This window comes from Carassius gibelio, chromosome B10, assembly GCF_023724105.1.
Source record: "Carassius gibelio isolate Cgi1373 ecotype wild population from Czech Republic chromosome B10, carGib1.2-hapl.c, whole genome shotgun sequence".
NCBI classification, from domain to species: Eukaryota; Metazoa; Chordata; class Actinopteri; order Cypriniformes; family Cyprinidae; genus Carassius; species Carassius gibelio.
Window position 1 is genome coordinate 3,232,768 of NC_068405.1, and position 22,611 is coordinate 3,255,378.

At 47.8% G+C, this 22,611-nt stretch overlaps 41 non-coding genes across 41 annotated transcripts; 7 read left to right on the forward strand and 34 right to left on the reverse strand.

Moving 5' to 3' along the window:
• Nucleotides 1-847: 847 nt before the first annotated feature.
• Nucleotides 848-919, reverse strand: trnaq-uug (transfer RNA glutamine (anticodon UUG)). The gene has a single exon. It is a non-coding gene; the product is annotated as a tRNA-Gln (tRNA).
• A 135-nt stretch (nucleotides 920-1,054) lies between these two features.
• On the reverse strand, nucleotides 1,055-1,127 carry trnaf-gaa (transfer RNA phenylalanine (anticodon GAA)). The gene has a single exon. It is a non-coding gene; the product is annotated as a tRNA-Phe (tRNA).
• A 106-nt stretch (nucleotides 1,128-1,233) lies between these two features.
• trnai-aau (transfer RNA isoleucine (anticodon AAU)) lies at nucleotides 1,234-1,307 on the reverse strand. Its single transcript has one exon. It is a non-coding gene; the product is annotated as a tRNA-Ile (tRNA).
• A 90-nt stretch (nucleotides 1,308-1,397) lies between these two features.
• Nucleotides 1,398-1,469, reverse strand: trnap-ugg (transfer RNA proline (anticodon UGG)). Its single transcript has one exon. It is a non-coding gene; the product is annotated as a tRNA-Pro (tRNA).
• Nucleotides 1,470-2,405: 936 nt separating this feature from the next.
• On the forward strand, nucleotides 2,406-2,478 carry trnaa-agc (transfer RNA alanine (anticodon AGC)). Its single transcript has one exon. It is a non-coding gene; the product is annotated as a tRNA-Ala (tRNA).
• An 855-nt stretch (nucleotides 2,479-3,333) lies between these two features.
• Nucleotides 3,334-3,405, reverse strand: trnaq-uug (transfer RNA glutamine (anticodon UUG)). The gene has a single exon. It is a non-coding gene; the product is annotated as a tRNA-Gln (tRNA).
• Nucleotides 3,406-3,540: 135 nt separating this feature from the next.
• Nucleotides 3,541-3,613, reverse strand: trnaf-gaa (transfer RNA phenylalanine (anticodon GAA)). Its single transcript has one exon. It is a non-coding gene; the product is annotated as a tRNA-Phe (tRNA).
• A 106-nt stretch (nucleotides 3,614-3,719) lies between these two features.
• Nucleotides 3,720-3,793, reverse strand: trnai-aau (transfer RNA isoleucine (anticodon AAU)). Its single transcript has one exon. It is a non-coding gene; the product is annotated as a tRNA-Ile (tRNA).
• Nucleotides 3,794-3,883: 90 nt separating this feature from the next.
• trnap-ugg (transfer RNA proline (anticodon UGG)) lies at nucleotides 3,884-3,955 on the reverse strand. The gene has a single exon. It is a non-coding gene; the product is annotated as a tRNA-Pro (tRNA).
• A 936-nt stretch (nucleotides 3,956-4,891) lies between these two features.
• On the forward strand, nucleotides 4,892-4,964 carry trnaa-agc (transfer RNA alanine (anticodon AGC)). The gene has a single exon. It is a non-coding gene; the product is annotated as a tRNA-Ala (tRNA).
• Nucleotides 4,965-5,593: 629 nt separating this feature from the next.
• On the reverse strand, nucleotides 5,594-5,665 carry trnap-ugg (transfer RNA proline (anticodon UGG)). The gene has a single exon. It is a non-coding gene; the product is annotated as a tRNA-Pro (tRNA).
• A 936-nt stretch (nucleotides 5,666-6,601) lies between these two features.
• Nucleotides 6,602-6,674, forward strand: trnaa-agc (transfer RNA alanine (anticodon AGC)). Its single transcript has one exon. It is a non-coding gene; the product is annotated as a tRNA-Ala (tRNA).
• An 857-nt stretch (nucleotides 6,675-7,531) lies between these two features.
• trnaq-uug (transfer RNA glutamine (anticodon UUG)) lies at nucleotides 7,532-7,603 on the reverse strand. Its single transcript has one exon. It is a non-coding gene; the product is annotated as a tRNA-Gln (tRNA).
• Nucleotides 7,604-7,738: 135 nt separating this feature from the next.
• Nucleotides 7,739-7,811, reverse strand: trnaf-gaa (transfer RNA phenylalanine (anticodon GAA)). The gene has a single exon. It is a non-coding gene; the product is annotated as a tRNA-Phe (tRNA).
• A 106-nt stretch (nucleotides 7,812-7,917) lies between these two features.
• Nucleotides 7,918-7,991, reverse strand: trnai-aau (transfer RNA isoleucine (anticodon AAU)). The gene has a single exon. It is a non-coding gene; the product is annotated as a tRNA-Ile (tRNA).
• Nucleotides 7,992-8,088: 97 nt separating this feature from the next.
• On the reverse strand, nucleotides 8,089-8,160 carry trnap-ugg (transfer RNA proline (anticodon UGG)). The gene has a single exon. It is a non-coding gene; the product is annotated as a tRNA-Pro (tRNA).
• Nucleotides 8,161-9,096: 936 nt separating this feature from the next.
• Nucleotides 9,097-9,169, forward strand: trnaa-agc (transfer RNA alanine (anticodon AGC)). Its single transcript has one exon. It is a non-coding gene; the product is annotated as a tRNA-Ala (tRNA).
• An 857-nt stretch (nucleotides 9,170-10,026) lies between these two features.
• On the reverse strand, nucleotides 10,027-10,098 carry trnaq-uug (transfer RNA glutamine (anticodon UUG)). The gene has a single exon. It is a non-coding gene; the product is annotated as a tRNA-Gln (tRNA).
• Nucleotides 10,099-10,233: 135 nt separating this feature from the next.
• On the reverse strand, nucleotides 10,234-10,306 carry trnaf-gaa (transfer RNA phenylalanine (anticodon GAA)). Its single transcript has one exon. It is a non-coding gene; the product is annotated as a tRNA-Phe (tRNA).
• Nucleotides 10,307-10,412: 106 nt separating this feature from the next.
• Nucleotides 10,413-10,486, reverse strand: trnai-aau (transfer RNA isoleucine (anticodon AAU)). The gene has a single exon. It is a non-coding gene; the product is annotated as a tRNA-Ile (tRNA).
• Nucleotides 10,487-10,583: 97 nt separating this feature from the next.
• trnap-ugg (transfer RNA proline (anticodon UGG)) lies at nucleotides 10,584-10,655 on the reverse strand. The gene has a single exon. It is a non-coding gene; the product is annotated as a tRNA-Pro (tRNA).
• A 936-nt stretch (nucleotides 10,656-11,591) lies between these two features.
• Nucleotides 11,592-11,664, forward strand: trnaa-agc (transfer RNA alanine (anticodon AGC)). Its single transcript has one exon. It is a non-coding gene; the product is annotated as a tRNA-Ala (tRNA).
• Nucleotides 11,665-12,521: 857 nt separating this feature from the next.
• Nucleotides 12,522-12,593, reverse strand: trnaq-uug (transfer RNA glutamine (anticodon UUG)). The gene has a single exon. It is a non-coding gene; the product is annotated as a tRNA-Gln (tRNA).
• A 135-nt stretch (nucleotides 12,594-12,728) lies between these two features.
• trnaf-gaa (transfer RNA phenylalanine (anticodon GAA)) lies at nucleotides 12,729-12,801 on the reverse strand. The gene has a single exon. It is a non-coding gene; the product is annotated as a tRNA-Phe (tRNA).
• A 106-nt stretch (nucleotides 12,802-12,907) lies between these two features.
• trnai-aau (transfer RNA isoleucine (anticodon AAU)) lies at nucleotides 12,908-12,981 on the reverse strand. Its single transcript has one exon. It is a non-coding gene; the product is annotated as a tRNA-Ile (tRNA).
• Nucleotides 12,982-13,078: 97 nt separating this feature from the next.
• Nucleotides 13,079-13,150, reverse strand: trnap-ugg (transfer RNA proline (anticodon UGG)). The gene has a single exon. It is a non-coding gene; the product is annotated as a tRNA-Pro (tRNA).
• A 936-nt stretch (nucleotides 13,151-14,086) lies between these two features.
• Nucleotides 14,087-14,159, forward strand: trnaa-agc (transfer RNA alanine (anticodon AGC)). Its single transcript has one exon. It is a non-coding gene; the product is annotated as a tRNA-Ala (tRNA).
• An 857-nt stretch (nucleotides 14,160-15,016) lies between these two features.
• Nucleotides 15,017-15,088, reverse strand: trnaq-uug (transfer RNA glutamine (anticodon UUG)). The gene has a single exon. It is a non-coding gene; the product is annotated as a tRNA-Gln (tRNA).
• A 135-nt stretch (nucleotides 15,089-15,223) lies between these two features.
• Nucleotides 15,224-15,296, reverse strand: trnaf-gaa (transfer RNA phenylalanine (anticodon GAA)). Its single transcript has one exon. It is a non-coding gene; the product is annotated as a tRNA-Phe (tRNA).
• Nucleotides 15,297-15,402: 106 nt separating this feature from the next.
• On the reverse strand, nucleotides 15,403-15,476 carry trnai-aau (transfer RNA isoleucine (anticodon AAU)). The gene has a single exon. It is a non-coding gene; the product is annotated as a tRNA-Ile (tRNA).
• Nucleotides 15,477-15,573: 97 nt separating this feature from the next.
• On the reverse strand, nucleotides 15,574-15,645 carry trnap-ugg (transfer RNA proline (anticodon UGG)). Its single transcript has one exon. It is a non-coding gene; the product is annotated as a tRNA-Pro (tRNA).
• Nucleotides 15,646-17,511: 1,866 nt separating this feature from the next.
• trnaq-uug (transfer RNA glutamine (anticodon UUG)) lies at nucleotides 17,512-17,583 on the reverse strand. The gene has a single exon. It is a non-coding gene; the product is annotated as a tRNA-Gln (tRNA).
• A 135-nt stretch (nucleotides 17,584-17,718) lies between these two features.
• Nucleotides 17,719-17,791, reverse strand: trnaf-gaa (transfer RNA phenylalanine (anticodon GAA)). Its single transcript has one exon. It is a non-coding gene; the product is annotated as a tRNA-Phe (tRNA).
• A 106-nt stretch (nucleotides 17,792-17,897) lies between these two features.
• trnai-aau (transfer RNA isoleucine (anticodon AAU)) lies at nucleotides 17,898-17,971 on the reverse strand. Its single transcript has one exon. It is a non-coding gene; the product is annotated as a tRNA-Ile (tRNA).
• A 97-nt stretch (nucleotides 17,972-18,068) lies between these two features.
• trnap-ugg (transfer RNA proline (anticodon UGG)) lies at nucleotides 18,069-18,140 on the reverse strand. Its single transcript has one exon. It is a non-coding gene; the product is annotated as a tRNA-Pro (tRNA).
• A 936-nt stretch (nucleotides 18,141-19,076) lies between these two features.
• On the forward strand, nucleotides 19,077-19,149 carry trnaa-agc (transfer RNA alanine (anticodon AGC)). Its single transcript has one exon. It is a non-coding gene; the product is annotated as a tRNA-Ala (tRNA).
• Nucleotides 19,150-20,006: 857 nt separating this feature from the next.
• Nucleotides 20,007-20,078, reverse strand: trnaq-uug (transfer RNA glutamine (anticodon UUG)). The gene has a single exon. It is a non-coding gene; the product is annotated as a tRNA-Gln (tRNA).
• Nucleotides 20,079-20,213: 135 nt separating this feature from the next.
• trnaf-gaa (transfer RNA phenylalanine (anticodon GAA)) lies at nucleotides 20,214-20,286 on the reverse strand. The gene has a single exon. It is a non-coding gene; the product is annotated as a tRNA-Phe (tRNA).
• A 106-nt stretch (nucleotides 20,287-20,392) lies between these two features.
• On the reverse strand, nucleotides 20,393-20,466 carry trnai-aau (transfer RNA isoleucine (anticodon AAU)). Its single transcript has one exon. It is a non-coding gene; the product is annotated as a tRNA-Ile (tRNA).
• Nucleotides 20,467-20,563: 97 nt separating this feature from the next.
• trnap-ugg (transfer RNA proline (anticodon UGG)) lies at nucleotides 20,564-20,635 on the reverse strand. The gene has a single exon. It is a non-coding gene; the product is annotated as a tRNA-Pro (tRNA).
• A 1,866-nt stretch (nucleotides 20,636-22,501) lies between these two features.
• trnaq-uug (transfer RNA glutamine (anticodon UUG)) lies at nucleotides 22,502-22,573 on the reverse strand. Its single transcript has one exon. It is a non-coding gene; the product is annotated as a tRNA-Gln (tRNA).
• Between the last annotated feature and the right edge of the window lie 38 nt (nucleotides 22,574-22,611).

The following is a 22,611-nucleotide window of genomic DNA, read 5'->3' on the forward strand; positions in this document are numbered from 1 at the left end:
CCTGCCCTTTTACTCACACATCCCTAAATCAGTGGTTTTCAACCCTTTCCTGGAGGCATCCCTGCCCTGCACATTTTGCATTTCCCCTCATCTAACACACCAGTTTCAAATCATCAGCTCATTAATAGAGACTGCAAGACCTGATTTGGGTGTGTCTAATAAGGGAGACATACGAAATGTTCAGGACAGGGTTGCCTCCAGGAAAGGTTTGAAAACCATTGCCCTAGAGACCAACTGAGCACTGACGCAATGCTGCGACACTCCCACGTTAGCTTTTTTTGGGGCTCACAGCTGCCAAAAAGTATTTCAGACATGGTCCTGTGCAAATTGGTTGCAAAACATTGCCATTTTACACACAGTTCCCTAAAGCAGTGGTTTTCAAACCTGTCCTGGAGGCACCCCTGCCCTACACATTTTGAATGTTTCCCTCATCTATCACACCTGTTTCAAATCATCAACTCTTTTATAGAGACCGCAAGACCTTATTTGGGTGTGTCTAATAAGGCAGACAATCAAACTGTGCAGGGCAGGGGTGCCTCCAGGACAGGTTTGAGAACCAGTGCCCTAAAGAGACCGACTGGGCATCGATGCAATGCTGCCACAGTCTCTACGTTAGTTAATTTTTTTGGACTCAAAGCTGCCAAAAAGTATTTCAGACATGGTCCTGCGCAAATTGGTTGCAAAAAGTGGTCCCACCGCGATTTGAACTCGGATCACTGGATTGAGAGTGCTAACCATTACACCATGAAACCTTACCTGGAGCAGCCGTTGCTCACAGGGCCACAAAGACTGTCACCAGTGACAACCTAGTGCTGTTTTTATCTTTTCCTGCGGCAAGAAAGCACACAGGTTCCACCGAGATTCGAACTCAGATCGCTGGATTCAAAGCCCAGAGTGCTGACCATTACACCATGGAACCGAAACTGCTTGTTTGGTGGCCAACTGGGAAACAGATAGCTCCGTGGCAGTGGGGAAGCAGTTATACAGAGAAGTTGGAACCCAGTGATTTTTGGTCACTGGCCCGCCTCAAAAAACGGAAAAGAGTGGGAGATTTTGCCGAAACCCGGGATCGAACCAGGGACCTTTAGATCTTCAGTCTAACGCTCTCCCAACTGAGCTATTTCGGCCACAACAAGCTCCTGCTTAGCAAGCAGGGATTTCAGTGAGATCACCCTACTCTTTGTCACAGGAGAAGAGCAGAGCAGAGATGAGCCCCCAGACAATAAAAACAGCTGGCCAGTACGGGGATCGAACCCGCGACCTTGGCGTTATTAGCACCACGCTCTAACCATCTGAGCCAACCGGCCTCCCTTAGCCATCTGTCGATTGAATAAAAAACTGCCTCAATGTTAGTGAACGCAATGAGACAACAAAGCTTCACGTTTTATCCCGACCAAGGGCTCGTCCGGGACTTGAACCCGGGACCTCTCGCACCCAAAGCGAGAATCATACCCCTAGACCAACGAGCCTTCCTGTGCTGGGCCGAGAAAAAAGAGCTAGTGCAGCATCAATAAAAGAAGGAACATGAACTAACGTGGAAGCAATCAAAGACCTCGAGACAGTGTTAAAGGCTAACGAACGCAAGTTGGCCTCTTAACTGACCTAAAAATGTGGCTGTATCTAACATGTAGAGGGATGTTAGGGAGGACAGCTGAAACTGTCAGATGTCACTTAGACCAGCGGTTCTCAATTCCAGTCCTCGAGCCCCCTGCTCTTCAGATTTTGTATGTTTCTCGTATAGCTTCAGACATTTGTTCCATTCAAACGTAAGTGCCCTGAGAAGTGGACATCACATGACATCCCTCCGTGATTCAAGTTCAGAGCGTATGTGTACGTTCAGTTCAAAGTGACTAACACAGAGGTGTACAGAGGTATACAGAGGTATATGATGTCACACTTGTCCATGTGTGAAGACGTTGCGCAGCGCAAATCCGTGAACCAATGTTCCAAAGTGAAGTAAACTTCGACGGATTTCCCCTGCTCAGGGAGTGGGGAGCAATGAACACTGTGTAGGGACCATGTCAATCGCAAGGAGCTCACTTCTAATGAGCTGATTATCCAAATCAGGTGTGCTAACAAAGAGAGACATGCAAAATATGCAGACCTTTGGGGAGCGAGGACTGGAATGGAGAACCGCTTCCTTATTCTTTAAGTCAGTGTGAGAAAAAGAGGTGAGAAGTTGTCTGCGTGACCCGAGTGATGCAAGGTGGTCTGCATAATACAAGAATCCGCACATGCATACTGGCGTAACAAGACCGAGAAGGTCCTTTAACACAAAAGCTAAATCTCTTTGTTAATTCGACAACACAATCGCGGCCAGTGCAAAGGTGCAAGCCCAGAGGAGGGACGGCCTCTTTGCATCAAGCCGGTCATTCGCAGCTATGCTCGTCATTCTTGAAAGGCCAGGGGAATTAGCTCAAATGGTAGAGCGCTCGCTTAGCATGCGAGAGGTAGCGGGATCGATGCCCGCATTCTCCAAGTTGGCTCCTGCCCTTTTACTCACACATCCCTAAATCAGTGGTTTTCAACCCTTTCCTGGAGGCATCCCTGCCCTGCACATTTTGCATTTCCCCTCATCTAACACACCAGTTTCAAATCATCAGCTCATTAATAGAGACTGCAAGACCTGATTTGGGTGTGTCTAATAAGGGAGACATACGAAATGTTCAGGACAGGGTTGCCTCCAGGAAAGGTTTGAAAACCATTGCCCTAGAGACCAACTGAGCACTGACGCAATGCTGCGACACTCCCACGTTAGCTTTTTTTGGGGCTCACAGCTGCCAAAAAGTATTTCAGACATGGTCCTGTGCAAATTGGTTGCAAAACATTGCCATTTTACACACAGTTCCCTAAAGCAGTGGTTTTCAAACCTGTCCTGGAGGCACCCCTGCCCTACACATTTTGAATGTTTCCCTCATCTATCACACCTGTTTCAAATCATCAACTCTTTTATAGAGACCGCAAGACCTTATTTGGGTGTGTCTAATAAGGCAGACAATCAAACTGTGCAGGGCAGGGGTGCCTCCAGGACAGGTTTGAGAACCAGTGCCCTAAAGAGACCGACTGGGCATCGATGCAATGCTGCCACAGTCTCTACGTTAGTTAATTTTTTTGGACTCAAAGCTGCCAAAAAGTATTTCAGACATGGTCCTGCGCAAATTGGTTGCAAAAAGTGGTCCCACCGCGATTTGAACTCGGATCACTGGATTGAGAGTGCTAACCATTACACCATGAAACCTTACCTGGAGCAGCCGTTGCTCACAGGGCCACAAAGACTGTCACCAGTGACAACCTAGTGCTGTTTTTATCTTTTCCTGCGGCAAGAAAGCACACAGGTTCCACCGAGATTCGAACTCAGATCGCTGGATTCAAAGCCCAGAGTGCTGACCATTACACCATGGAACCGAAACTGCTTGTTTGGTGGCCAACTGGGAAACAGATAGCTCCGTGGCAGTGGGGAAGCAGTTATACAGAGAAGTTGGAACCCAGTGATTTTTGGTCACTGGCCCGCCTCAAAAAACGGAAAAGAGTGGGAGATTTTGCCGAAACCCGGGATCGAACCAGGGACCTTTAGATCTTCAGTCTAACGCTCTCCCAACTGAGCTATTTCGGCCACAACAAGCTCCTGCTTAGCAAGCAGGGATTTCAGTGAGATCACCCTACTCTTTGTCACAGGAGAAGAGCAGAGCAGAGATGAGCCCCCAGACAATAAAAACAGCTGGCCAGTACGGGGATCGAACCCGCGACCTTGGCGTTATTAGCACCACGCTCTAACCATCTGAGCTAACCGGCCTCCCTTAGCCATCTGTCGATTGAATAAAAAACTGCCTCAATGTTAGTGAACGCAATGAGACAACAAAGCTTCACGTTTTATCCCGACCAAGGGCTCGTCCGGGACTTGAACCCGGGACCTCTCGCACCCAAAGCGAGAATCATACCCCTAGACCAACGAGCCTTCCTGTGCTGGGCCGAGAAAAAAGAGCTAGTGCAGCATCAATAAAAGAAGGAACATGAACTAACGTGGAAGCAATCAAAGACCTCGAGACAGTGTTAAAGGCTAACGAACGCAAGTTGGCCTCTTAACTGACCTAAAAATGTGGCTGTATCTAACATGTAGAGGGATGTTAGGGAGGACAGCTGAAACTGTCAGATGTCACTTAGACCAGCGGTTCTCAATTCCAGTCCTCGAGCCCCCTGCTCTTCAGATTTTGTATGTTTCTCGTATAGCTTCAGACATTTGTTCCATTAAAACGTAAGTGCCCTGAGAAGTGGACATCACATGACATCCCTCCGTGATTCAAGTTCAGAGCGTATGTGTACGTTCAGTTCAAAGTGACTAACACAGAGGTGTACAGAGGTATACAGAGGTATATGATGTCACACTTGTCCATGTGTGAAGACGTTGCGCAGCGCAAATCCGTGAACCAATGTTCCAAAGTGAAGTAAACTTCGACGGATTTCCCCTGCTCAGGGAGTGGGGAGCAATGAACACTGTGTAGGGACCATGTCAATCGCAAGGAGCTCACTTCTAATGAGCTGATTATCCAAATCAGGTGTGCTAACAAAGAGAGACATGCAAAATATGCAGACCTTTGGGGAGCGAGGACTGGAATGGAGAACCGCTTCCTTATTCTTTAAGTCAGTGTGAGAAAAAGAGGTGAGAAGTTGTCTGCGTGACCCGAGTGATGCAAGGTGGTCTGCATAATACAAGAATCCGCACATGCATACTGGCGTAACAAGACCGAGAAGGTCCTTTAACACAAAAGCTAAATCTCTTTGTTAATTCGACAACACAATCGCGGCCAGTGCAAAGGTGCAAGCCCAGAGGAGGGACGGCCTCTTTGCATCAAGCCGGTCATTCGCAGCTATGCTCGTCATTCTTGAAAGGCCAGGGGAATTAGCTCAAATGGTAGAGCGCTCGCTTAGCATGCGAGAGGTAGCGGGATCGATGCCCGCATTCTCCAAGTTGGCTCCTGCCCTTTTACTCACACATCCCTAAATCAGTGGTTTTCAACCCTTTCCTGGAGGCATCCCTGCCATGCACATTTTGCATTTCCCCTCATCTAACACACCAGTTTCAAATCATCAGCTCATTAATAGAGACTGCAAGACCTGATTTGGGTGTGTCTAATAAGGGAGACATACGAAATGTTCAGGACAGGGTTGCCTCCAGGAAAGGTTTGAAAACCATTGCCCTAAAGAGACCGACTGAGCACTGACGCAATGCTGCGACACTCCCACGTTAGCTTTTTTTGGGGCTCACAGCTGCCAAAAAGTATTTCAGACATGGTCCTGTGCAAATTGGTTGCAAAACATTGCCATTTTACACACAGTTCCCTAAAGCAGTGGTTTTCAAACCTGTCCTGGAGGCACCCCTGCCCTACACATTTTGAATGTTTCCCTCATCTATCACACCTGTTTCAAATCATCAACTCTTTTATAGAGACCGCAAGACCTTATTTGGGTGTGTCTAATAAGGCAGACAATCAAACTGTGCAGGGCAGGGGTCTGTCTCTACCCGATTGAATAAAAAACTGCTTCAACGTTAGTGAACGCAATGAGACAACAAAGCTTCACGTTTTATCCCGACCAAGGGCTCGTCCGGGATTTGAACCCGGGACCTCTCGCACCCAAAGCGAGAATCATACCCCTAGACCAACGAGCCTTCCTGTGCTGGGCCGAGAAAAAAGAGCTAGTGCAGCATCAATAAAAGAAGGAACATGAACTAACGTGGAAGCAATCAAAGACCTCGAGACAGTGTTAAAGGCTAACGAACGCAAGTTGGCCTCTTAACTGACCTAAAAATGTGGCTGTATCTAACATGTAGAGGGATGTTAGGGAGGACAGCTGAAACTGTCAGATGTCACTTAGACCAGCGGTTCTCAATTCCAGTCCTCGAGCCCCCTGCTCTTCAGATTTTGTATGTTTCTCGTATAGCTTCAGACATTTGTTCCATTCAAACGTAAGTGCCCTGAGAAGTGGACATCACATGACATCCCTCCGTGATTCAAGTTCAGAGCGTATGTGTACGTTCAGTTCAAAGTGACTAACACAGAGGTGTACAGAGGTATACAGAGGTATATGATGTCACACTTGTCCATGTGTGAAGACGTTGCGCAGCGCAAATCCGTGAACCAATGTTCCAAAGTGAAGTAAACTTCGACGGATTTCCCCTGCTCAGGGAGTGGGGAGCAATGAACACTGTGTAGGGACCATGTCAATCGCAAGGAGCTCACTTCTAATGAGCTGATTATCCAAATCAGGTGTGCTAACAAAGAGAGACATGCAAAATATGCAGACCTTTGGGGAGCGAGGACTGGAATGGAGAACCGCTTCCTTATTCTTTAAGTCAGTGTGAGAAAAAGAGGTGAGAAGTTGTCTGCGTGACCCGAGTGATGCAAGGTGGTCTGCATAATACAAGAATCCGCACATGCATACTGGCGTAACAAGACCGAGAAGGTCCTTTAACACAAAAGCTAAATCTCTTTGTTAATTCGACAACACAATCGCGGCCAGTGCAAAGGTGCAAGCCCAGAGGAGGGACGGCCTCTTTGCATCAAGCCGGTCATTCGCAGCTATGCTCGTCATTCTTGAAAGGCCAGGGGAATTAGCTCAAATGGTAGAGCGCTCGCTTAGCATGCGAGAGGTAGCGGGATCGATGCCCGCATTCTCCAAGTTGGCTCCTGCCCTTTTACTCACACATCCCTAAATCAGTGGTTTTCAACCCTTTCCTGGAGGCATCCCTGCCCTGCACATTTTGCATTTCCCCTCATCTAACACACCAGTTTCAAATCATCAGCTCATTAATAGAGACTGCAAGACCTGATTTGGGTGTGTCTAATAAGGGAGACATACGAAATGTTCAGGACAGGGTTGCCTCCAGGAAAGGTTTGAAAACCATTGCCCTAAAGAGACCGACTGAGCACTGACGCAATGCTGCGACACTCCCACGTTAGCTTTTTTTGGGGCTCACAGCTGCCAAAAAGTATTTCAGACATGGTCCTGTGCAAATTGGTTGCAAAACATTGCCATTTTACACACAGTTCCCTAAAGCAGTGGTTTTCAAACCTGTCCTGGAGGCACCCCTGCCCTACACATTTTGAATGTTTCCCTCATCTATCACACCTGTTTCAAATCATCAACTCTTTTATAGAGACCGCAAGACCTTATTTGGGTGTGTCTAATAAGGCAGACAATCAAACTGTGCAGGGCAGGGGTGCCTCCAGGACAGGTTTGAGAACCAGTGCCCTAAAGAGACCGACTGGGCATCGATGCAATGCTGCCACAGTCTCTACGTTAGTTAATTTTTTTGGACTCAAAGCTGCCAAAAAGTATTTCAGACATGGTCCTGCGCAAATTGGTTGCAAAAAGTGGTCCCACCGCGATTTAAACTCGGATCACTGGATTCAGAGTGCTAACCATTACACCATGAAACCTTACCTGGAGCAGCCGTTGCTCACAGGGCCACAAAGACTGTCACCAGTGACAACCTAGTGCTGTTTTTATCTTTTCCTGCGGCAAGAAAGCACACAGGTTCCACCGAGATTCGAACTCAGATCGCTGGATTCAAAGCCCAGAGTGCTGACCATTACACCATGGAACCGAAACTGCTTGTTTGGTGGCCAACTGGGAAACAGATAGCTCCGTGGCAGTGGGGAAGCAGTTATACAGAGAAGTTGGAACCCAGTGATTTTTGGTCACTGGCCCGCCTCAAAAAACGGAAAAGAGTGGGAGATTTTGCCGAAACCCGGGATCGAACCAGGGACCTTTAGATCTTCAGTCTAACGCTCTCCCAACTGAGCTATTTCGGCCACTACAAGCTCCTGCTTAGCAAGCAGGGATTTCAGTGAGATCACCCTACTCTTTGTCACAGGAGAAGAGCAGAGCAGAGATGAGCCCCCAGACAATAAAAACAGCTGGCCAGTACGGGGATCGAACCCGCGACCTTGGCGTTATTAGCACCACGCTCTAACCATCTGAGCTAACCGGCCTCCCTTAGCCATCTGTCTCTACCCGATTGAATAAAAAACTGCCTCAATGTTAGTGAACGCAATGAGACAACAAAGCTTCACGTTTTATCCCGACCAAGGGCTCGTCCGGGATTTGAACCCGGGACCTCTCGCACCCAAAGCGAGAATCATACCCCTAGACCAACGAGCCTTCCTGTGCTGTGCTGAGAAAAAAGAGCTAGTGCAGCATCAATACAAGAAGGAACATGAACTAACGTGGAAGCAATCAAAGACCTCGAGACAGTGTTAAAGGCTAACGAACGCAAGTTGGCCTCTTAACTGACCTAAAAATGTGGCTGTATCTAACATGTAGAGGGATGTTAGGGAGGACAGCTGAAACTGTCAGATGTCACTTAGACCAGCGGTTCTCAATTCCAGTCCTCGAGCCCCCTGCTCTTCAGATTTTGTATGTTTCTCGTATAGCTTCAGACATTTGTTCCATTCAAACGTAAGTGCCCTGAGAAGTGGACATCACATGACATCCCTCCGTGATTCAAGTTCAGAGCGTATGTGTACGTTCAGTTCAAAGTGACTAACACAGAGGTGTACAGAGGTATACAGAGGTATATGATGTCACACTTGTCCATGTGTGAAGACGTTGCGCAGCGCAAATCCGTGAACCAATGTTCCAAAGTGAAGTAAACTTCGACGGATTTCCCCTGCTCAGGGAGTGGGGAGCAATGAACACTGTGTAGGGACCATGTCAATCGCAAGGAGCTCACTTCTAATGAGCTGATTATCCAAATCAGGTGTGCTAACAAAGAGAGACATGCAAAATATGCAGACCTTTGGGGAGCGAGGACTGGAATGGAGAACCGCTTCCTTATTCTTTAAGTCAGTGTGAGAAAAAGAGGTGAGAAGTTGTCTGCGTGACCCGAGTGATGCAAGGTGGTCTGCATAATACAAGAATCCGCACATGCATACTGGCGTAACAAGACCGAGAAGGTCCTTTAACACAAAAGCTAAATCTCTTTGTTAATTCGACAACACAATCGCGGCCAGTGCAAAGGTGCAAGCCCAGAGGAGGGACGGCCTCTTTGCATCAAGCCGGTCATTCGCAGCTATGCTCGTCATTCTTGAAAGGCCAGGGGAATTAGCTCAAATGGTAGAGCGCTCGCTTAGCATGCGAGAGGTAGCGGGATCGATGCCCGCATTCTCCAAGTTGGCTCCTGCCCTTTTACTCACACATCCCTAAATCAGTGGTTTTCAACCCTTTCCTGGAGGCATCCCTGCCCTGCACATTTTGCATTTCCCCTCATCTAACACACCAGTTTCAAATCATCAGCTCATTAATAGAGACTGCAAGACCTGATTTGGGTGTGTCTAATAAGGGAGACATACGAAATGTTCAGGACAGGGTTGCCTCCAGGAAAGGTTTGAAAACCATTGCCCTAAAGAGACCGACTGAGCACTGACGCAATGCTGCGACACTCCCACGTTAGCTTTTTTTTGGGCTCACAGCTGCCAAAAAGTATTTCAGACATGGTCCTGTGCAAATTGGTTGCAAAACATTGCCATTTTACACACAGTTCCCTAAAGCAGTGGTTTTCAAACCTGTCCTGGAGGCACCCCTGCCCTACACATTTTGAATGTTTCCCTCATCTATCACACCTGTTTCAAATCATCAACTCTTTTATAGAGACCGCAAGACCTTATTTGGGTGTGTCTAATAAGGCAGACAATCAAACTGTGCAGGGCAGGGGTGCCTCCAGGACAGGTTTGAGAACCAGTGCCCTAAAGAGACCGACTGGGCATCGATGCAATGCTGCCACAGTCTCTACGTTAGTTAATTTTTTTGGACTCAAAGCTGCCAAAAAGTATTTCAGACATGGTCCTGCGCAAATTGGTTGCAAAAAGTGGTCCCACCACGATTTAAACTCGGATCACTGGATTCAGAGTGCTAACCATTACACCATGAAACCTTACCTGGAGCAGCCGTTGCTCACAGGGCCACAAAGACTGTCACCAGTGACAACCTAGTGCTGTTTTTATCTTTTCCTGCGGCAAGAAAGCACACAGGTTCCACCGAGATTCGAACTCAGATCGCTGGATTCAAAGCCCAGAGTGCTGACCATTACACCATGGAACCGAAACTGCTTGTTTGGTGGCCAACTGGGAAACAGATAGCTCCGTGGCAGTGGGGAAGCAGTTATACAGAGAAGTTGGAACCCAGTGATTTTTGGTCACTGGCCCGCCTCAAAAAACGGAAAAGAGTGGGAGATTTTGCCGAAACCCGGGATCGAACCAGGGACCTTTAGATCTTCAGTCTAACGCTCTCCCAACTGAGCTATTTCGGCCACAACAAGCTCCTGCTTAGCAAGCAGGGATTTCAGTGAGATCACCCTACTCTTTGTCACAGGAGAAGAGCAGAGCAGAGATGAGCCCCCAGACAATAAAAACAGCTGGCCAGTACGGGGATCGAACCCGCGACCTTGGCGTTATTAGCACCACGCTCTAACCATCTGAGCTAACCGGCCTCCCTTAGCCATCTGTCTCTACCCGATTGAATAAAAAACTGCCTCAATGTTAGTGAACGCAATGAGACAACAAAGCTTCACGTTTTATCCCGACCAAGGGCTCGTCCGGGATTTGAACCCGGGACCTCTCGCACCCAAAGCGAGAATCATACCCCTAGACCAACGAGCCTTCCTGTGCTGGGCCGAGAAAAAAGAGCTAGTGCAGCATCAATAAAAGAAGGAACATGAACTAACGTGGAAGCAATCAAAGACCTCGAGACAGTGTTAAAGGCTAACGAACGCAAGTTGGCCTCTTAACTGACCTAAAAATGTGGCTGTATCTAACATGTAGAGGGATGTTAGGGAGGACAGCTGAAACTGTCAGATGTCACTTAGACCAGCGGTTCTCAATTCCAGTCCTCGAGCCCCCTGCTCTTCAGATTTTGTATGTTTCTCGTATAGCTTCAGACATTTGTTCCATTCAAACGTAAGTGCCCTGAGAAGTGGACATCACATGACATCCCTCCGTGATTCAAGTTCAGAGCGTATGTGTACGTTCAGTTCAAAGTGACTAACACAGAGGTGTACAGAGGTATACAGAGGTATATGATGTCACACTTGTCCATGTGTGAAGACGTTGCGCAGCGCAAATCCGTGAACCAATGTTCCAAAGTGAAGTAAACTTCGACGGATTTCCCCTGCTCAGGGAGTGGGGAGCAATGAACACTGTGTAGGGACCATGTCAATCGCAAGGAGCTCACTTCTAATGAGCTGATTATCCAAATCAGGTGTGCTAACAAAGAGAGACATGCAAAATATGCAGACCTTTGGGGAGCGAGGACTGGAATGGAGAACCGCTTCCTTATTCTTTAAGTCAGTGTGAGAAAAAGAGGTGAGAAGTTGTCTGCGTGACCCGAGTGATGCAAGGTGGTCTGCATAATACAAGAATCCGCACATGCATACTGGCGTAACAAGACCGAGAAGGTCCTTTAACACAAAAGCTAAATCTCTTTGTTAATTCGACAACACAATCGCGGCCAGTGCAAAGGTGCAAGCCCAGAGGAGGGACGGCCTCTTTGCATCAAGCCGGTCATTCGCAGCTATGCTCGTCATTCTTGAAAGGCCAGGGGAATTAGCTCAAATGGTAGAGCGCTCGCTTAGCATGCGAGAGGTAGCGGGATCGATGCCCGCATTCTCCAAGTTGGCTCCTACCCTTTTACTCACACATCCCTAAATCAGTGGTTTTCAACCCTTTCCTGGAGGCATCCCTGCCCTGCACATTTTGCATTTCCCCTCATCTAACACACCAGTTTCAAATCATCAGCTCATTAATAGAGACTGCAAGACCTGATTTGGGTGTGTCTAATAAGGGAGACATACGAAATGTTCAGGACAGGGTTGCCTCCAGGAAAGGTTTGAAAACCATTGCCCTAAAGAGACCGACTGAGCACTGACGCAATGCTGCGACACTCCCACGTTAGCTTTTTTTGGGGCTCACAGCTGCCAAAAAGTATTTCAGACATGGTCCTGTGCAAATTGGTTGCAAAACATTGCCATTTTACACACAGTTCCCTAAAGCAGTGGTTTTCAAACCTGTCCTGGAGGCACCCCTGCCCTACACATTTTGAATGTTTCCCTCATCTATCACACCTGTTTCAAATCATCAACTCTTTTATAGAGACCGCAAGACCTTATTTGGGTGTGTCTAATAAGGCAGACAATCAAACTGTGCAGGGCAGGGGTGCCTCCAGGACAGGTTTGAGAACCAGTGCCCTAAAGAGACCGACTGGGCATCGATGCAATGCTGCCACAGTCTCTACGTTAGTTAATTTTTTTGGACTCAAAGCTGCCAAAAAGTATTTCAGACATGGTCCTGCGCAAATTGGTTGCAAAAAGTGGTCCCACCACGATTTAAACTCGGATCACTGGATTCAGAGTGCTAACCATTACACCATGAAACCTTACCTGGAGCAGCCGTTGCTCACAGGGCCACAAAGACTGTCACCAGTGACAACCTAGTGCTGTTTTTATCTTTTCCTGCGGCAAGAAAGCACACAGGTTCCACCGAGATTCGAACTCAGATCGCTGGATTCAAAGCCCAGAGTGCTGACCATTACACCATGGAACCGAAACTGCTTGTTTGGTGGCCAACTGGGAAACAGATAGCTCCGTGGCAGTGGGGAAGCAGTTATACAGAGAAGTTGGAACCCAGTGATTTTTGGTCACTGGCCCGCCTCAAAAAACGGAAAAGAGTGGGAGATTTTGCCGAAACCCGGGATCGAACCAGGGACCTTTAGATCTTCAGTCTAACGCTCTCCCAACTGAGCTATTTCGGCCACAACAAGCTCCTGCTTAGCAAGCAGGGATTTCAGTGAGATCACCCTACTCTTTGTCACAGGAGAAGAGCAGAGCAGAGATGAGCCCCCAGACAATAAAAACAGCTGGCCAGTACGGGGATCGAACCCGCGACCTTGGCGTTATTAGCACCACGCTCTAACCATCTGAGCTAACCGGCCTCCCTTAGCCATCTGTCTCTACCCGATTGAATAAAAAACTGCCTCAATGTTAGTGAACGCAATGAGACAACAAAGCTTCACGTTTTATCCCGACCAAGGGCTCGTCCGGGATTTGAACCCGGGACCTCTCGCACCCAAAGCGAGAATCATACCCCTAGACCAACGAGCCTTCCTGTGCTGGGCCGAGAAAAAAGAGCTAGTGCAGCATCAATAAAAGAAGGAACATGAACTAACGTGGAAGCAATCAAAGACCTCGAGACAGTGTTAAAGGCTAACGAACGCAAGTTGGCCTCTTAACTGACCTAAAAATGTGGCTGTATCTAACATGTAGAGGGATGTTAGGGAGGACAGCTGAAACTGTCAGATGTCACTTAGACCAGCGGTTCTCAATTCCAGTCCTCGAGCCCCCTGCTCTTCAGATTTTGTATGTTTCTCGTATAGCTTCAGACATTTGTTCCATTCAAACGTAAGTGCCCTGAGAAGTGGACATCACATGACATCCCTCCGTGATTCAAGTTCAGAGCGTATGTGTACGTTCAGTTCAAAGTGACTAACACAGAGGTGTACAGAGGTATACAGAGGTATATGATGTCACACTTGTCCATGTGTGAAGACGTTGCGCAGCGCAAATCCGTGAACCAATGTTCCAAAGTGAAGTAAACTTCGACGGATTTCCCCTGCTCAGGGAGTGGGGAGCAATGAACACTGTGTAGGGACCATGTCAATCGCAAGGAGCTCACTTCTAATGAGCTGATTATCCAAATCAGGTGTGCTAACAAAGAGAGACATGCAAAATATGCAGACCTTTGGGGAGCGAGGACTGGAATGGAGAACCGCTTCCTTATTCTTTAAGTCAGTGTGAGAAAAAGAGGTGAGAAGTTGTCTGCGTGACCCGAGTGATGCAAGGTGGTCTGCATAATACAAGAATCCGCACATGCATACTGGCGTAACAAGACCGAGAAGGTCCTTTAACACAAAAGCTAAATCTCTTTGTTAATTCGACAACACAATCGCGGCCAGTGCAAAGGTGCAAGCCCAGAGGAGGGACGGCCTCTTTGCATCAAGCCGGTCATTCGCAGCTATGCTCGTCATTCTTGAAAGGCCAGGGGAATTAGCTCAAATGGTAGAGCGCTCGCTTAGCATGCGAGAGGTAGCGGGATCGATGCCCGCATTCTCCAAGTTGGCTCCTACCCTTTTACTCACACATCCCTAAATCAGTGGTTTTCAACCCTTTCCTGGAGGCATCCCTGCCCTGCACATTTTGCATTTCCCCTCATCTAACACACCAGTTTCAAATCATCAGCTCATTAATAGAGACTGCAAGACCTGATTTGGGTGTGTCTAATAAGGGAGACATACGAAATGTTCAGGACAGGGTTGCCTCCAGGAAAGGTTTGAAAACCATTGCCCTAAAGAGACCGACTGAGCACTGACGCAATGCTGCGACACTCCCACGTTAGCTTTTTTTGGGGCTCACAGCTGCCAAAAAGTATTTCAGACATGGTCCTGTGCAAATTGGTTGCAAAACATTGCCATTTTACACACAGTTCCCTAAAGCAGTGGTTTTCAAACCTGTCCTGGAGGCACCCCTGCCCTACACATTTTGAATGTTTCCCTCATCTATCACACCTGTTTCAAATCATCAACTCTTTTATAGAGACCGCAAGACCTTATTTGGGTGTGTCTAATAAGGCAGACAATCAAACTGTGCAGGGCAGGGGTGCCTCCAGGACAGGTTTGAGAACCAGTGCCCTAAAGAGACCGACTGGGCATCGATGCAATGCTGCCACAGTCTCTACGTTAGTTAATTTTTTTGGACTCAAAGCTGCCAAAAAGTATTTCAGACATGGTCCTGTGCAAATTGGTTGCAAAAAGTGGTCCCACCACGATTTAAACTCGGATCACTGGATTCAGAGTGCTAACCATTACACCATGAAAGCTTACCTGGAGCAGCCGTTGCTCACAGGGCCACAAAGACTGTCACCAGTGACAACCTAGTGCTGTTTTTATCTTTTCCTGCGGCAAGAAAGCACACAGGTTCCACCGAGATTCGAACTCAGATCGCTGGATTCAAAGCCCAGAGTGCTGACCATTACACCATGGAACCGAAACTGCTTGTTTGGTGGCCAACTGGGAAACAGATAGCTCCGTGGCAGTGGGGAAGCAGTTATACAGAGAAGTTGGAACCCAGTGATTTTTGGTCACTGGCCCGCCTCAAAAAACGGAAAAGAGTGGGAGATTTTGCCGAAACCCGGGATCGAACCAGGGACCTTTAGATCTTCAGTCTAACGCTCTCCCAACTGAGCTATTTCGGCCACAACAAGCTCCTGCTTAGCAAGCAGGGATTTCAGTGAGATCACCCTACTCTTTGTCACAGGAGAAGAGCAGAGCAGAGATGAGCACCCAGACAATAAAAACAGCTGGCCAGTACGGGGATCGAACCCGCGACCTTGGCGTTATTAGCACCACGCTCTAACCATCTGAGCTAACCGGCCTCCCTTAGCCATCTGTCTCTACCCGATTGAATAAAAAACTGCCTCAATGTTAGTGAACACAATGAGACAACAAAGCTTCACGTTTTATCCCGACCAAGGGCTCGTCCGGGATTTGAACCCGGGACCTCTCGCACCCAAAGCGAGAATCATACCCCTAGACCAACGAGCCTTCCTGTGCTGGGCCGAGAAAAAAGAGCTAGTGCAGCATCAATAAAAGAAGGAACATGAACTAACGTGGAAGCAATCAAAGACCTCGAGACAGTGTTAAAGGCTAACGAACGCAAGTTGGCCTCTTAACTGACCTAAAAATGTGGCTGTATCTAACATGTAGAGGGATGTTAGGGAGGACAGCTGAAACTGTCAGATGTCACTTAGACCAGCGGTTCTCAATTCCAGTCCTCGAGCCCCCTGCTCTTCAGATTTTGTATGTTTCTCGTATAGCTTCAGACATTTGTTCCATTCAAACGTAAGTGCCCTGAGAAGTGGACATCACATGACATCCCTCCGTGATTCAAGTTCAGAGCGTATGTGTACGTTCAGTTCAAAGTGACTAACACAGAGGTGTACAGAGGTATACAGAGGTATATGATGTCACACTTGTCCATGTGTGAAGACGTTGCGCAGCGCAAATCCGTGAACCAATGTTCCAAAGTGAAGTAAACTTCGACGGATTTCCCCTGCTCAGGGAGTGGGGAGCAATGAACACTGTGTAGGGACCATGTCAATCGCAAGGAGCTCACTTCTAATGAGCTGATTATCCAAATCAGGTGTGCTAACAAAGAGAGACATGCAAAATATGCAGACCTTTGGGGAGCGAGGACTGGAATGGAGAACCGCTTCCTTATTCTTTAAGTCAGTGTGAGAAAAAGAGGTGAGAAGTTGTCTGCGTGACCCGAGTGATGCAAGGTGGTCTGCATAATACAAGAATCCGCACATGCATACTGGCGTAACAAGACCGAGAAGGTCCTTTAACACAAAAGCTAAATCTCTTTGTTAATTCGACAACACAATCGCGGCCAGTGCAAAGGTGCAAGCCCAGAGGAGGGACGGCCTCTTTGCATCAAGCCGGTCATTCGCAGCTATGCTCGTCATTCTTGAAAGGCCAGGGGAATTAGCTCAAATGGTAGAGCGCTCGCTTAGCATGCGAGAGGTAGCGGGATCGATGCCTGCATTCTCCAAGTTGGCTCCTGCCCTTTTACTCACACATCCCTAAATCAGTGGTTTTCAACCCTTTCCTGGAGGCATCCCTGCCCTGCACATTTTGCATTTCCCCTCATCTAACACACCAGTTTCAAATCATCAGCTCATTAATAGAGACTGCAAGACCTGATTTGGGTGTGTCTAATAAGGGAGACATACGAAATGTTCAGGACAGGGTTGCCTCCAGGAAAGGTTTGAAAACCATTGCCCTAAAGAGACCGACTGAGCACTGACGCAATGCTGCGACACTCCCACGTTAGCTTTTTTTGGGGCTCACAGCTGCCAAAAAGTATTTCAGACATGGTCCTGTGCAAATTGGTTGCAAAACATTGCCATTTTACACACAGTTCCCTAAAGCAGTGGTTTTCAAACCTGTCCTGGAGGCACCCCTGCCCTACACATTTTGAATGTTTCCCTCATCTATCACACCTGTTTCAAATCATCAACTCTTTTATAGAGACCGCAAGACCTTATTTGGGTGTGTCTAATAAGGCAGACAATCAAACTGTGCAGGGCAGGGGTTCCTCCAGGACAGGTTTGAGAACCAGTGCCCTAAAGAGACCGACTGGGCATCGATGCAATGCTGCCACAGTCTCTACGTTAGTTAATTTTTTTGGACTCAAAGCTGCCAAAAAGTATTTCAGACATGGTCCTGCGCAAATTGGTTGCAAAAAGTGGTCCCACCACGATTTAAACTCGGATCACTGGATTCAGAGTGCTAACCATTACACCATGAAACCTTACCTGGAGCAGCCGTTGCTCACAGGGCCACAAAGACTGTCACCAGTGACAACCTAGTGCTGTTTTTATCTTTTCCTGCGGCAAGAAAGCACACAGGTTCCACCGAGATTCGAACTCAGATCGCTGGATTCAAAGCCCAGAGTGCTGACCATTACACCATGGAACCGAAACTGCTTGTTTGGTGGCCAACTGGGAAACAGATAGCTCCGTGGCAGTGGGGAAGCAGTTATACAGAGAAGTTGGAACCCAGTGATTTTTGGTCACTGGCCCGCCTCAAAAAACGGAAAAGAGTGGGAGATTTTGCCGAAACCCGGGATCGAACCAGGGACCTTTAGATCTTCAGTCTAACGCTCTCCCAACTGAGCTATTTCGGCCACAACAAGCTCCTGCTTAGCAAGCAGGGATTTCAGTGAGATCACCCTACTCTTTGTCACAGGAGAAGAGCAGAGCAGAGATGAGCCCCCAGACAATAAAAACAGCTGGCCAGTACGGGGATCGAACCCGCGACCTTGGCGTTATTAGCACCACGCTCTAACCATCTGAGCTAACCGGCCTCCCTTAGCCATCTGTCTCTACCCGATTGAATAAAAAACTGCCTCAATGTTAGTGAACACAATGAGACAACAAAGCTTCACGTTTTATCCCGACCAAGGGCTCGTCCGGGATTTGAACCCGGGACCTCTCGCACCCAAAGCGAGAATCATACCCCTAGACCAACGAGCCTTCCTGTGCTGGGCCGAGAAAAAAGAGCTAGTGCAGCATCAATAAAAGAAGGAACATGAACTAACGTGGAAGCAATCAAAGACCTCGAGACAGTGTTAAAGGCTAACGAACGCAAGTTGGCCTCTTAACTGACCTAAAAATGTGGCTGTATCTAACATGTAGAGGGATGTTAGGGAGGACAGCTGAAACTGTCAGATGTCACTTAGACCAGCGGTTCTCAATTCCAGTCCTCGAGCCCCCTGCTCTTCAGATTTTGTATGTTTCTCGTATAGCTTCAGACATTTGTTCCATTCAAACGTAAGTGCCCTGAGAAGTGGACATCACATGACATCCCTCCGTGATTCAAGTTCAGAGCGTATGTGTACGTTCAGTTCAAAGTGACTAACACAGAGGTGTACAGAGGTATACAGAGGTATATGATGTCACACTTGTCCATGTGTGAAGACGTTGCGCAGCGCAAATCCGTGAACCAATGTTCCAAAGTGAAGTAAACTTCGACGGATTTCCCCTGCTCAGGGAGTGGGGAGCAATGAACACTGTGTAGGGACCATGTCAATCGCAAGGAGCTCACTTCTAATGAGCTGATTATCCAAATCAGGTGTGCTAACAAAGAGAGACATGCAAAATATGCAGACCTTTGGGGAGCGAGGACTGGAATGGAGAACCGCTTCCTTATTCTTTAAGTCAGTGTGAGAAAAAGAGGTGAGAAGTTGTCTGCGTGACCCGAGTGATGCAAGGTGGTCTGCATAATACAAGAATCCGCACATGCATACTGGCGTAACAAGACCGAGAAGGTCCTTTAACACAAAAGCTAAATCTCTTTGTTAATTCGACAACACAATCGCGGCCAGTGCAAAGGTGCAAGCCCAGAGGAGGGACGGCCTCTTTGCATCAAGCCGGTCATTCGCAGCTATGCTCGTCATTCTTGAAAGGCCAGGGGAATTAGCTCAAATGGTAGAGCGCTCGCTTAGCATGCGAGAGGTAGCGGGATCGATGCCCGCATTCTCCAAGTTGGCTCCTGCCCTTTTACTCACACATCCCTAAATCAGTGGTTTTCAACCCTTTCCTGGAGGCATCCCTGCCCTGCACATTTTGCATTTCCCCTCATCTAACACACCAGTTTCAAATCATCAGCTCATTAATAGAGACTGCAAGACCTGATTTGGGTGTGTCTAATAAGGGAGACATACGAAATGTTCAGGACAGGGTTGCCTCCAGGAAAGGTTTGAAAACCATTGCCCTAAAGAGACCGACTGAGCACTGACGCAATGCTGCGACACTCCCACGTTAGCTTTTTTTGGGGCTCACAGCTGCCAAAAAGTATTTCAGACATGGTCCTGTGCAAATTGGTTGCAAAACATTGCCATTTTACACACAGTTCCCTAAAGCAGTGGTTTTCAAACCTGTCCTGGAGGCACCCCTGCCCTACACATTTTGAATGTTTCCCTCATCTATCACACCTGTTTCAAATCATCAACTCTTTTATAGAGACCGCAAGACCTTATTTGGGTGTGTCTAATAAGGCAGACAATCAAACTGTGCAGGGCAGGGGTGCCTCCAGGACAGGTTTGAGAACCAGTGCCCTAAAGAGACCGACTGGGCATCGATGCAATGCTGCCACAGTCTCTACGTTAGTTAATTTTTTTGGACTCAAAGCTGCCAAAAAGTATTTCAGACATGGTCCTGCGCAAATTGGTTGCAAAAAGTGGTCCCACCACGATTTAAACTCGGATCACTGGATTCAGAGTGCTAACCATTACACCATGAAACCTTACCTGGAGCAGCCGTTGCTCACAGGGCCACAAAGACTGTCACCAGTGACAACCTAGTGCTGTTTTTATCTTTTCCTGCGGCAAGAAAGCACACAGGTTCCACCGAGATTCGAACTCAGATCGCTGGATTCAAAGCCCAGAGTGCTGACCATTACACCATGGAACCGAAACTGCTTGTTTGGTGGCCAACTGGGAAACAGATAGCTCCGTGGCAGTGGGGAAGCAGTTATACAGAGAAGTTGGAACCCAGTGATTTTTGGTCACTGGCCCGCCTCAAAAAACGGAAAAGAGTGGGAGATTTTGCCGAAACCCGGGATCGAACCAGGGACCTTTAGATCTTCAGTCTAACGCTCTCCCAACTGAGCTATTTCGGCCACAACAAGCTCCTGCTTAGCAAGCAGGGATTTCAGTGAGATCACCCTACTCTTTGTCACAGGAGAAGAGCAGAGCAGAGATGAGCCCCCAGACAATAAAAACAGCTGGCCAGTACGGGGATCGAACCCGCGACCTTGGCGTTATTAGCACCACGCTCTAACCATCTGAGCTAACCGGCCTCCCTTAGCCATCTGACTCTACCCGATTGAATAAAAAACTGCCTCAATGTTAGTGAACGCAATGAGATAACAAAGCTTCACGTTTTATCCCGACCAAGGGCTCGTCCGGGATTTGAACCCGGGACCTCTCGCACCCAAAGCGAGAATCATACCCCTAGACCAACGAGCCTTCCTGTGCTGGGCCGAGAAAAAAGAGCTAGTGCAGCATCAATAAAAGAAGGAACATGAACTAACGTGGAAGCAATCAAAGACCTCGAGACAGTGTTAAAGGCTAACGAACGCAAGTTGGCCTCTTAACTGACCTAAAAATGTGGCTGTATCTAACATGTAGAGGGATGTTAGGGAGGACAGCTGAAACTGTCAAATGTCACTTAGACCAGCGGTTCTCAATTCCAGTCCTCGAGCCCCCTGCTCTTCAGATTTTGTATGTTTCTCGTATAGCTTCAGACATTTGTTCCATTCAAACGTAAGTACCCTGAGAAGTGGACATCACATGACATCCCTCCGTGATTCAAGTTCAGAGCGTATGTGTACGTTCAGTTCAAAGTGACTAACACAGAGGTGTACAGAGGTATACAGAGGTATATGATGTCACACTTGTCCATGTGTGAAGACGTTGCGCAGCGCAAATCCGTGAACCAATGTTCCAAAGTGAAGTAAACTTCGACGGATTTCCCCTGCTCAGGGAGTGGGGAGCAATGAACACTGTGTAGGGACCATGTCAATCGCAAGGAGCTCACTTCTAATGAGCTGATTATCCAAATCAGGTGTGCTAACAAAGAGAGACATGCAAAATATGCAGACCTTTGGGGAGCGAGGACTGGAATGGAGAACCGCTTCCTTATTCTTTAAGTCAGTGTGAGAAAAAGAGGTGAGAAGTTGTCTGCGTGACCCGAGTGATGCAAGGTGGTCTGCATAATACAAGAATCCGCACATGCATACTGGCGTAACAAGACCGAGAAGGTCCTTTAACACAAAAGCTAAATCTCTTTGTTAATTCGACAACACAATCGCGGCCAGTGCAAAGGTGCAAGCCCAGAGGAGGGACGGCCTCTTTGCATCAAGCCGGTCATTCGCAGCTATGCTCGTCATTCTTGAAAGGCCAGGGGAATTAGCTCAAATGGTAGAGAGCTCGCTTAGCATGCGAGAGGTAGCGGGATCGATGCCCGCATTCTCCAAGTTGGCTCCTGCCCTTTTACTCACACATCCCTAAATCAGTGGTTTTCAACCCTTTCCTGGAGGCATCCCTGCCCTGCACATTTTGCATTTCCCCTCATCTAACACACCAGTTTCAAATCATCAGCTCATTAATAGAGACTGCAAGACCTGATTTGGGTGTGTCTAATAAGGGAGACATACGAAATGTTCAGGACAGGGTTGCCTCCAGGAAAGGTTTGAACACCATTGCCCTAAAGAGACCGACTGAGCACTGACGCAATGCTGCGACACTCCCACGTTAGCTTTTTTTGGGGCTCACAGCTGCCAAAAAGTATTTCAGACATGGTCCTGTGCAAATTGGTTGCAAAACATTGCCATTTTACACACAGTTCCCTAAAGCAGTGGTTTTCAAACCTGTCCTGGAGGCACCCCTGCCCTACACATTTTGAATGTTTCCCTCATCTATCACACCTGTTTCAAATCATCAACTCTTTTATAGAGACCGCAAGACCTTATTTGGGTGTGTCTAATAAGGCAGACAATCAAACTGTGCAGGGCAGGGGTGCCTCCAGGACAGGTTTGAGAACCAGTGCCCTAAAGAGACCGACTGGGCATCGATGCAATGCTGCCACAGTCTCTACGTTAGTTAATTTTTTTGGACTCAAAGCTGCCAAAAAGTATTTCAGACATGGTCCTGCGCAAATTGGTTGCAAAAAGTGGTCCCACCGCGATTTGAACTCGGATCACTGGATTCAGAGTGCTAACCATTACACCATGAAACCTTACCTGGAGCAGCCGTTGCTCACAGGGCCACAAAGACTGTCACCAGTGACAACCTAGTGCTGTTTTTATCTTTTCCTGCGGCAAGAAAGCACACAGGTTCCACCGAGATTCGAACTCAGTTCGCTGGATTCAAAGCCCAGAGTGCTGACCATTACACCATGGAACCGAAACTGCTTGTTTGGTGGCCAACTGGGAAACAGATAG